Genomic DNA, 12,523 nt, shown 5'->3' with positions numbered 1-12,523 from the left:
GCTAAGGTTATTGAGGCATCTTATGACTTTCCTGCCCAAACTGGGAATTATTTTCTGTTTGTCAATGACGATTACTGTAATTTGGCCTCAAGGCTCTTTGCTGTTTTTGTGAAAAGGGTTTCCCTATTCACCACTACCCATGTGAGGAAACTACTATTTTGGGCATGTGCAGTTTGTATAAGGACACGTGTTACAGCTCGGTCTGAGCCTTGTACACTAACACAATTCATCAACAGGTGTGAGAGGAAATAGTTTTTTTCTCTCTCTCTCAGCAAGAAGGATGTTACATTTGGAGTGTGTGGGGTAAGTGTGAGAGAACAAAAGTCGCCAGTAAGGGGCATTCAGCCTGCAGGAGGATTTCCTTGCTCAGCAGAGGAAAGAAGAGGGAAGCCTTGATGCAGCTGGTTGTGTGGAAGCATTTATACCAGCTGAATTAACTGGACTTGTTTGCTCTGATAATGGTTAACGTTAAAAGATCAGAAAAGCTTCAAGTAAACTGTAAGGGTAGAATCAACCTATAGTTAATATTCACCTTCACAGGCTGTTTTTATGTAAGAGACCAACAGAAAGAGCCCTTTTGTCAAACAGCCCTTAGCCTGTAAGCTGCTTCTAAAAGACTCTGAAACTTGTGTTTTACAATGAATGCCTGTCACCAAAACGGAAAATGGTAAAGTACTGCATATGCACTAATAACCATTCATGTGAAATCTTAAAAATGTACTTTGAGTAAAGATTAAAGTTGCAGCTTTTTCTTGCTGCTGTGACTTGAATTGGGGAGGGGGAGGAAAGGGAGGGGGTAATAGGGCAGATGCAGGCATATTAGTGGTATGTTGATTTGTAATGGTTTTTCTTTAATCTCTTTGATACCTTTCATTTGAGAAATGGGATGCTTGGCCTTGCCATCAGCAATATTTTATATATATTTTTTCCAACATCATACTTTAATCCCCTTGAAGGATGTTTTATGTAAAACATGCTTTTTGTGCCCTGGAAAGACATTTAATCAAGACTAACCTTGGTATTTTAGTAGCCAATGGTCTAGCTTTGTGGGGTTTAATAATGGAAGACAATTATAGTACTGCTTTCAGTTCTGAGGATCCACTCTTATGGAGAAAAAAAACATTTATTTATAGTAAGATTTTTTTTTCTTTTTTAGGTGGATTTTTAAAAAGGACTTGTAATGGGAAATGTCTTTCCTTCTTTTTTGCATAAAGCCTGCCATAAGTTGACTTTTCTGCAAAATTTTGGCATTAATAACTCCTCCTCTATATTAGAAAAAAAGTTATTATGGGTGAAATGATCTGCAAAATGCTCAAACCTTTAACAGAGTTATAAAGAACTTTTTCTCAGAAATGAAGGTCTTTTAATTGATTCCAAGCTCAAGTATAAAAATACATATAACCCCCCTCCACAAATGATTTGTTATTGTTTGCAATTCTTCACTTTTTTTTTTTTTTTTTTAGGAAATACTTATAGCAGCCATTAGCTGAAACGTGGCAGCAGGGGAGCACTGCTCTTGTGAATGTTCATTCATAGTTTTCGGAGCATGGCAGACTCGAGTATCCTCTTATTGTCCGCTAAGAAAGTTCGGAGAAAATAGATTTCCTGGGTGGTCCGACTCATTAATACACTGTGCACTTCTTGATTTACGGCTCACAGTTCAACTGCTGCCAATTAACATGAAAACACACAACAACAAGAAGAAGGAGGAGGTGGGGGGAGTACAGACGGGGAGGAGGAGGCCGATGAGTTTCCTCCCGTTGGCTCAAAACTTGAGTCAGGATGAACCTGCCCTCCACATCAAGGTAGGACATCGGAAACTATTAAAAACTCTCTGAAATGATCTTAGCTAGCACACAGGCTTTGCAGCACACAGCTCCTCGAGGTGCTGTGACTTTAAGACTCTTTAAAAGTTAATTACACAACAATGATTTTTTTCTTTTGCTTGTCAAGCTTATATAGTTGATTTCCTCTGTTGCATATTTAAAGAAGAAATTAGATGGTTGGGCTACATTTTTCTAACATCTTATCGTCGTTGTCACCCTTCGAAAAACTAGACAGCTGTAAAATAAATACGCCATTACAGACTTGGAACTATATCATATATTTTTATAAAGTGTTACCATCATTTTATAATAATGTCCTACACTTTTATAATTTATTTTCATTCATTTAAAAGGTACTAAATAAATAAATAACCTAGCTAAAAAATGTTTTTCATTATAAAATATCCCGAAAGCTTTTTATTTCTGATCAATAATAAGAATACTACTTTCTTAAATAACAAAAATGATTCCGTGGAAGTCATAAAAATTAACAGCCCACGCAAATACAATGAACATCCGCGTCTTATCGATTATTTAAGCTAGTTTATTAATGATGATGTTCATTTTCCACACTTTAAGGCTGTCGTAAAACCTCTGGGAGAAATTGCATAATCATAATAAGAAAACTTTAGATAGAAATTAAGCAAAACAAAACATTAAGCACATTTTTTAAATACAAAAAAGCGTTAGTGACTGCAATAAGAAAGGTAAAAAAAACACAAACGCATGACAGAGGTTAAATAATCTATTAAAGTGGATCCATCATGTCACGCTCATCAGCCCTATCTGTTGTCTTTGGAGAATCAGAGCTGCCTCTTTTATTCATAGCAAGTCAAGTTTAGCTTCATTTGTACTTCACTGATTTCTTTGGCAAATGGAAAAGCAGTGTGACAATGCTATTTACAGTTTCTGTTACATGATGGTCATTTTTGCACGCCTGGTATGAATAAGATACCAGATGAGTTTTCATATCTACGTGAGGAGTACATGACACATTTTCAGCTGCTACAGCAAATGCATTAGTCTGCCTGCTGCTTCAAAACCCGTGCCAGCACAATTTGATCAATTTTCTTCAGGGTGCAGGGTGTGATATTCTGCACTCTGGAGCATTATTTGAAGCTAAACCAAATTATGATAAAGATGTATAAAGTTACTGCCATTCTTTCTGAAATAAAACTAATCATTTTTGCAATTCTAGTCTTCTTATGCTGATGTGTAAAGGCTATTTGAGAAGAGAGCTGCTGCTATAAGCCCTCAGAAAGAGTTCATTACTGTTTTTTATTGCCCCTATAGCATACTGCTGTTCATACTTTCCAGGCCAAGTATTTGTCACTGTTACATTAATACGTCTCAGTGTCTAAAAAAGTAATTATTCTCTTTTTCTTTGCTCCCATCTCCGCCCTGTTGGGGTCACGCACTGTTGCACGGTACCCTTTGACCTTGTCAAAAGCAATCACTTGCCGTAACACACAACTATAGCTTTCCTCTCATCTTAAGACATAATCTCTGTAATTGGTGTCAAAGGTGGGGTCCTTATGGTGAAAGTCCTGAAAATACACACAGACAGACATGCTCACTTGTTGACACTTAGGGGGGAAAAAACAATAAATGAAGCAGAGCCTCGTCAATGTGGCGCTGAAACTTGTTAATCTTCAGTGGGAGGGGTGTTACCGCAGACCCTCTAGCCACTCCAGGCTGACAGGATCCTTCGACGTAAGTCAGTCCCATCTGACCCCTCAGACTATTCAGTCTTTACACCTGCTCGGTCCCAACAACAAGTTAGGAGGACAGAGGAGATTTGCTTTGAATCTCAAAGGGCTTCCACCTTGAGGAGGAAATTTATCTCATCATTTGATCAGAATTAGGCTTAGGTGTTGTCTAGTTTAACGCTTATTTTCAGGATCATTTAATCTGGCAGTTATTTGCATGGATAATCCCTAAAATGTCATTCTTAAAAAAAGGAAGCACAAAAAGCCCCTGATATTAATTTTAAGGAATGGGGTGATTTGTTCGGATTGCTTGTTTTACCTGGCTAAAACTTTAAATTGTTTAACTACACTGATATAAAAGGAAATGCTCACATTTTAGAATCGAGACCTAGAGTAATATTTAGCATTATTACTTGAAAAATGACCAAAATTTAAATGATTAAATGTGTTGAATATTGATGTTCTGCCAAGCGACAAATCTGCATATTGCATAGATTAAATTTGCTGTATTCTATGCCAGTATGGCAATCCTTTTAATACTGCTAGCTCCAAAAAGCAATTCAGTGTAATTCAGCACTCATTGAGGTGGACTGCTTTATGGTAATAGTACATTTACAGGATATAATAAAGCACTTTGATTTGTCGGTCATTTAGCATTTCTCCTTTTTATGTGTAATGTGTATTTATGTATGTCACAGTGTAAGATGAAAGTGCCGCAGTACTTTAAAGCTTGTAATGTTCAGTTGTTGTTGAAACTGAGGGGACAATTATTGTGTTTTACTGAAAGATGCTTTTAGTAATTAGTATAGCCTCACTGATATTAGTGCACCGACTGAAGACACAATTAATAGCAGTGTTGGTGCATTAGGCTGCATTAGTTTTAATAATGAATTTTCTAGTTCAAATCTTTGATCATATACGTGAAAATAATCAGGAGAGCAGTGAAAACCAAGTTAATCGTTAGCTGTGCCTGGAGGGATTATGAAAGCATATCGGAGGATGTTCTCATAATCCACCTAATTCTATAAATGCTGTGAGATTCAATAACAGAGATGACTCTGAGGTTGCACTTGCAGAAAGGTGCGACCTGAGAGGGTGTTGCAGTTTGTTAGGAAGGCCACCATCACGGTCACCCGAGCCAACGTGGCAGTCAGGCCTGCAGAAAACTAGTATATATGCTTGAATATCAGTGAGCAGAGGTCAGCCCTTTATTTTTCTTACCTGTGACCTCTTAGAAGACTCATGCTTTACCAAGGAGTTTCCTGGGGATGACTGTGAATACAAGACCCTGGCTCGAATCAATTAAATCACTGAATAAATGTCCATAGGGAGGCTGAATGGAAACCTTCAGGGATTCAAAGATGCGTAAGATTCTCTGACATAAATCATATGTAACACGGCCAGGCGAAAAAAAGGGCATAATAGTGTTCAAATAATTTATTTATTTTAACAAAATACAGAAATATAGTGTAGAGCAGCCTTCATAAACAATAATTAAACCAAAAGCTGTTGTAAATGTTCTCTATCTGAGCCTGAACATTCACCTGAATGCTCCTCACCTTTGCCACACGAGAGTAGTGAGCAGAAAAAGAGGAAAGCCAAATGAATGTGGAAACGCACACATAAATAAAACAGGAAATTGGGGGCTAAAAAGTGCAAATAATCACTGGATGTGAATGTGTCCATTGAAGCACTCTTTTGGGTGCTACCCCGATGCTCCCACTAATGGTCTGTTTTACTGAAGTAGGACCAGGAATGCTAACCTTCTCAAAGCTTCACAACTCAGGGCAAGCATGGCTGCGCTCCCATTTGTGTATGTGTGCGCACCTATGTGTGCCTCGCTGTTATTATCCTTTCTCTAGAAGGAAGGGAAAAAAAGAAAAGGGGGAACTCATTCTAGCATACGCTCCCATCCTGTAATGAACAGAGTCTACATATTTATGTTTTTACCAGTGAACACTCGAAACACAAGAGGGGTTAAAGTAAAGAGTGGGGAGGTCTTTGGACCGTTTTCAATATTTCCCCCCTCTGCGCCCAATAGGGCAAGTGAGGGTTTGGTTCTTTATAATAATCAGGTGACCAGAGGAAAATAGTTGTGGCCTTAACAAGCCCAAATTAAAAAAGAACATCATTTTCATTATGCAGTCAAACACAATTACAAGAAAATGTTTTCTCTGTGGAGCTGCCCCTGCTTTCAGGGTCTTTGTCCCTCACTCCTTAGTGTGTGCAGAGAAAGGCCCCGGTGGTCAATGGGCAGCTGAGTGGTGTGTTCAGTGGAGGCCCACATCCTTAGCCGCCAGCACAGAATACGTTTTGTTAGAGGAGCAACCATACATTCTCAGCAGATTTGTTGAATTAGAGAGCGCAGCAGGAGATGGGGAAGTGGGGGGTAAGTGATGGGGAGGACTTGTTGCTAGGTGACTGACATACAACTGCAGCATGCCAGTTTCCAGAGCCTGGCACTCCTTGTCTGTTTTTGTTTTGTTTTTCTTCCTTACCTCGTCTCCCCTCCACCCCCTCCACCCCCCACACCGCCTCCCAAACCCTCTACCCCGCTCCACCCTCCCATCAATTCACTTGTCTAGCTCTCCTCATTGCTGAAGTGCAGATAATAAAACGGAGAGAAAATACACAAAACAGGGTGAATGGCAGAGGATTTTACAATACCCTTCTACTACCTACTAAGAACCTAGTCATCAGCTTCTCAACTGTGTCGATACTTTAAAAAAAAACCCTTACTGCGGTTGAGTGTTGTAGCAAAAGGAAAATGCTTTTATGGGGGAAAGTAAAGGTGGATCCTCTCTTTCTAATGTGCCAGTTAGTATAGAATCTGACATAAAGCATTAGCCTCATGGAGACACTTTGCGCTATCAGCAAAAAAAAAAAAAAAAAAGTCTTTTCCTGTGGCTGGTAAGTGACACACAAGGACAGGCAGGATTTCTCTGAGCCCCCACCTCCCTGTAGGCATCCCTGCTTGGGAGATTTGCCATTTGAAATGCTGATATTTCTCCCAAGCACACTCTTAAGATATTTGCTGTGTATGTATGCATGAAGCTATCACCTTCTCCCTTATACAGATCTATATTCTCTTCTCAAACCCATATTATTGGAGGATATGACTAATGAAATATGTAAAGTGAAGTTCTGGCTTGATAAAAACAAATTATCATTAAATTTGAATAAATCTAAACTGATGTTATTTGGAAATAGTAGTTTAAATACAAATGCAAAGATTCAAATAAATGGTGCTGATATTGAAAGAGTCAGTGAAAATAAATTTCTGGGGGTAATAATAGATGAAAAACTTAACTGGAGAGCTCACGTAAGATATATTCATTCCAAAGTATCACGAAGCATTGCAGTACTAAACAAGGCAAAACAGGTATTCGACAGAACATCACTTCATATTCTCTACTGTTCACTGGTTTCACCATACTTAAGCTATTGTGCAGAGGTCTGGGGCAATAACTATAAAACCACATTACATTCACTTTTTACTCTTCAAAAGAAAGCAATTCGAATCATCCACAATGCAGGTTATAGGGAACATACAAACTCACTATTTTTGCAGTCTGAAATATTGAAAATTGACGATATAGTGAAATTCCAAACAGCACAAATTCTATTCAAAGCAAAAAATAAAGAACTGCCAGGTAATATTCAGAGTATGTTTTTTTTGAAAGAAGGAAGTTATAATTTAAGGGGTTTTTGTAACTTCAAAACAATGAAGGTACGTACTACAAGAAAAGGCTTTTGTGTTTCTGTTCAAGGAGTGAAACTATGGAACAAACTGAATATGGAATTAAAGCAATGTCCAAACATAAAACTGTTCAAAAAGAGTTATAAAGATATGATCTTCTCGATCTATAAAGAAAAGGAAAATATTTAAATTAAGTGAATGTCTCTATTTAAAAACAAACAAACAAAAAATTCATGATGTGATATTATAGTATATAGTATATCAGAAATCTGTTCACTATTTTTATTACAAATTATATCAGTAAGGAAGCTGACTAAATATTCACTGATAATTTATGGGACAGGGGTGGGATTAAATAAGTGTATACTTCTTCCCACTCCCTTTCAACATGTAAATTAATCAGAATGTTTTTTTGTATGTAATTTGTATAGTATATTTTTTTTTCTCTCATTTCTTTTCTAAATGTACTTGTATATTGTTCACATGTTGAAATAAAAATTACCAATCAACCAATCAAATATTACAGTTTTTTTATTGCTTTTTTCCCCTGTTTGACAGATCCATTGAATTTTCCTGAGCAAACACTTCCCTCAGCTTCACCTCTCATTCCATAAGTGTCTTGCCTTTCTCCTGAATGCCTGACTTAGCAGTCTGACTACTTACTTTGTCAACTCCATCACTGCTCGTCGAGCATCTCAGTCCCATCCAGCCACATCTGCAGACAGAAGTTATGAGCACGGTGGAAAAGACTGAAATGTAGAATACATGTCTTTATCTATACTGTCGTGAGCAATTTAAGCTTATCCAAAAGATTAGTTAAGACAATTAGCACGTGTACATTTAGGTACGCATTACTGGAACGATGCTTATGCTTTTTTAAATCGTCATTTATAGGTTTATGTTGGCAGCACTTCTGTGTTCAAGTGTATGAATACATGAAAAGAAGTGAATGCGGCTGCTGGTGCTGCCAGTTCTGGAGAGGCCTTACCCGCACACGTCGTCTCTCTGCTTTTTTGAAAATGTATTACATCTTTGAACATCACATATTCATTCCAGGCCCGCGTAGGGTGTAGAGATTCAGGGTCATCGGGATTTTTGATTTCCCCCTCGGTGTTGCATTTATTTGAAGCTCTGTCTGAAGGTCAAAACCAAATACACCCAAACGAAGAAGCCATTGTTGATCTGTTTCTCCACCTTGTGCCTCCATATTCCTTTTCACCAAGAAAGCAGCTATCTTTCTTTGTGCTGCCGGGGGCTTATGAGACTATCAGAGCACACCTGTGCCCTGAGGAAAATTCCCTTGCTCTCTCTAAAGCTGTATTATTCAGCACAAGGCCGTGACAGTCAGTGTTTCTAAAAGCATTTGGAACATTGTAAATGGTGATGCTAAAAACTCTCAGGAACCCACCAAGGTATCAAAAAAAAGAAAGAAAAAAAAAGCAAAGATACTGTATACAATAGCATCGCTTTATATGTTGGAGGCTGACTAATTGCCAGGAATGAGATATAGGCTTTACATTGGATGGTAAAATACCTCTATAGCTTACATTATCAAAATAACTGAGTGAAAGCAGTGAAAAGTAATTTTTGCCATGTGATCAAATACTTTAGTAAATTTGGTGATTATATTTTTTTAAATTAGCCTGCTGAATGAACTGGATGACTCAGTGAAATGCTCGTTTGGAATGTTTTATTATAAAATGAACAGATCAAAAATTGCAACATTAAGTAACCATCGCAACTATTTGCTCAATTATGTCTTATCAGTGTGGGTTTTATTTTGTTAAATGTGGGCATGTAATAAGGCCAGCATTAAATGTATTAATAATACAATAAATATTACTGTAAAAAATAATTACATAAATATTCAATCAATTATACTTTAATTGTACTTTTTAAATAACAACACAAAATGTGTGATTTAACATAATTTTCCCTCGTTGACTAAATAACTATGACAGTTTTCACTGTAAATTCATATTTCTGGAATTTAACAGGTTGCACTTAGTGTTCAAGTTTAAATGAATGGCTGCAATCCTCTTTTTAAATTGAGGGTCTGTTTGTGTGTCTACCTGTGTATGATCACATGTGCTGGCAATGAAAGAGCAAAGGTTACCGATCCGTGCAGCTCAGCTCAGCTCGGGTCTTGTATTGACATGTGTTTTGGCTGATGGGATTAGCGGGCCCAGCATTGCTTTTGGTCAGGCTACAAACAACTTCAGAGATAAGATGGCATTAACGCTGTCTCGACTTTTACTGGCTCAGCCTCTGTCAGAGCTGATGTGCTGCAGCGTGCCAAACCATTTGGCAGGATGTTAATGAAACTGGATGCTGACGAGACCTCAAATAAACTCGTGGCACATTCTTTGACAGTTACGTAACAAATGCATTGAGTTTAAAAAAGAGCATTTGTATCCCTCCTCTAATGAATCCAATCTTTATCCGACTTAAAATGTGGAATTCTTTTCTTGAACAGACACCAGTGATATGAATTAGCACTGCTATATCACTGTCACTAGAGCTCACTGTGCGCAGGCTAACAGCCAGACTTTTTATTGATCACCGTCCTCTTCTTTCTGATCTTATCACTTTGCTTGTTAGAAAACCCACCGCTGAATTTTATGTTTTACAGTTCGCTCATTTACATTGACCCAAATCCCCTGCATGCCTGTTAAGTATATGATTTAATCTTCCCTGGCAGGAGCACCCAGAGCACCCCTCTGCTTGGCCTCCTAACATGCATTTTTAATCATTATATTAAGATGTCACATAACAGTCTGAGCTCATCAGCAATGCTGCTGGCCATAGCAAATATGGATTCAGCTGTTTAGGGTAGTATTAGACACAGGCTGCTGCCTATTAAAGAGTAATCACTGAATGGGGATGCGTAAAATGTGCTTTTTCTGATATGAGAAGCATAATAAGAGCGACGGCTCACCTGCAAATAAAAAGTAATCTTAGTCTCTTTTTTAAAGACTATTGGAGGCTGTTATATTTACTGTGGAGCGGACAAGAGCGGGAACCAGTGAGGAAATTATTTGACTCATCTTCTCAAGGTCTCTGAAGTCTCCACAGGGCCTTGTCCTTGTAGCACAAGACTGCTGATGCCATGCAGTGCACTGAGAGGGCTGTACATGGATAAATATTTGAGTATTTGTGAGTGGCGAAAGCGAGATGACTCTCAGCCTGTCAGTTATGTTTGGAGGCCTGGCATCAAGCAAACAGGGACCTGCTCAGTGACACCCGGTAACCCAGGCAATGACATCAACACATACACATATACTTTCTTTTTGCACCCCAGTGCTCCCCCTCACCCACCTCACTGCATCTCTCACTCGCTAACACACACACACACACATGCAGCCCTGTCAGCTAACTTCTGTCAGAGACATCACCCTCTAGGTAGTGCGGTGAGCTTTGTGCACACAGTGATCAGGCAGCTCGCCAGCTCTGCCTTCTCCTGCCTCTACCTAGATGATCACCTTCATCCTAATGAGCTCTGTCAGAATGGCATTTGACATAAGCCATCAATAAAGCACAGCTGACAGATATTAAGAGTCTGGAAATCCAGGATATCCCTGGTCACTGCCTCTTGTACTGCAGACAACTCCTGGACTCTTTAGAAGGCAGATTATTGCATCCACGCTTTGATCCAGTGCAGGCTTAATGGACATTCCAACTTTAAAATATGCACTTTCATTCAAATCTCTAAGCAGTATGTATCATTTTTATAATAAACCAGCCTGTTTGATAATTGCTGCTATTATTTTATATTTCATTTACATGGTGAATTGATTAGAAAATAATAACCTTAGCCAATGAGAACATCTCACTTTCTAAGAGACCGTGAGTGCAATTGTGCCACATTATATGCTGAATCTCTTTTTTCTGAAGCAAGCTTCACAGATTGCTGCTCTTCTACGATTGGCACTGATAAATACTGTGTCAAAGAAACAACTGTGTTTTATAGAAACTAATCAAATTAAAGATGTCTTTTTGATCATCGTAGTAACGAGTGTACCCTTTACTACAAAGCAATTGTAACCTCAGGGTGAAGCCACTGCATGGAGCTCAGTATGATTCATTCTCCTGAGTTTTCTCTCAGTGCCTGGATGTGTGTAGGTAGTCATTATGAGAAGGCAAACAAATAAATGTATGAAGGCAATCCGGCACGCCATGTTTGTACAAGAATGAAGTGTTTGTAGCGGATATTTTTAATAAAAGCACATTTTCTACTCGCATACAACACATTAAGTCGCACGCATCCTAAAGAGATATGTGTAAAGGTCACTTCTGAAAAAGCTGTGATAGTGCAGACAAAAGAGCAAAGTATATTGACAGTGTGTGTGTGTGTGTGTGTGTGTGTGTGTGTGTGTGTGTGTGTGTGTGTGTGTGTGTGTGTGTGTGTGTGTGTGTGTGTGTGTGTGTGTGTGTGTGTGTGTATTTTGACTTGGAGGAGCAGAGGCTCTTAGACAATGTGAAGTGGAGGTGAGGCCCAGGCGGCATGGCTGCGGCGTTGTGACCTCTGCCCTGACTCACGCATCATGTAGCTCCCTAGCACCAGAGGTCCTCCTGAGTGTGATGAGTTTTGACTCCTGTCACCTCTGGGTGTCGTCAAGATCCTATGACATGGACAGAGTTTTTTTATTTATTTTACTTTTCTTATTTTTTTTGAGAGGGTGACCACCATCCCCACCAACCAAAGAAAGGAGCGAGAGGACCCTTGGGGACCCTTATCAGACAACAGGAGCCAAGGAGGAGGTTTGTTGGACGCCTTTAGAGACAAAAATAATTAGAAAACTATTTTTAGAAGCTTGTTTTTTATAGAAATGTCCATCATATAATGCTCAGAATAATGGTTTTACAGTCTCAGTTAGAATATAGCGTCCTCATAATAGTATTAAATAATAGGCTAATTTGTGATCATTGAGATGTAAAAACAGAGTGCTCTTTTTTTCCCTGTTCCAAGCCTGGAGTATTGTAAAGTTTGTTACTGAATAAAATAGATAAAGGGAGAAAGAGTGTGTGGGTGGCTGCAGAGGAAGGTCTAAAGACCAAGCTTTCAGCCAACCCACCTGTCTTGACGGTTTGTCTGTAGCTACATCAATACAGTACATTCAGTGAAAAGGCTTTTTTATTTGATAATATCTTCTCATACAGTACTCAGGTTTGACGACTGGACCCTTGCGATGCCCCTTGGACCTTAGAAACACTACAATTTGGCCAGTTTACTTTCATTCACTGTTAGACTTGATGGCTGCAGTTCAGTGTGTCAGAAAACAAGGGAG

Source organism: Rhamphochromis sp. 'chilingali' (assembly GCF_963969265.1).
Source record: "Rhamphochromis sp. 'chilingali' genome assembly, chromosome: 21".
Classification (NCBI taxonomy): domain Eukaryota; kingdom Metazoa; phylum Chordata; class Actinopteri; order Cichliformes; family Cichlidae; genus Rhamphochromis; species Rhamphochromis sp. 'chilingali'.
The sequence above is the reverse complement of the archived record's forward strand: the minus strand, read 5'-3'. Positions refer to the sequence as shown.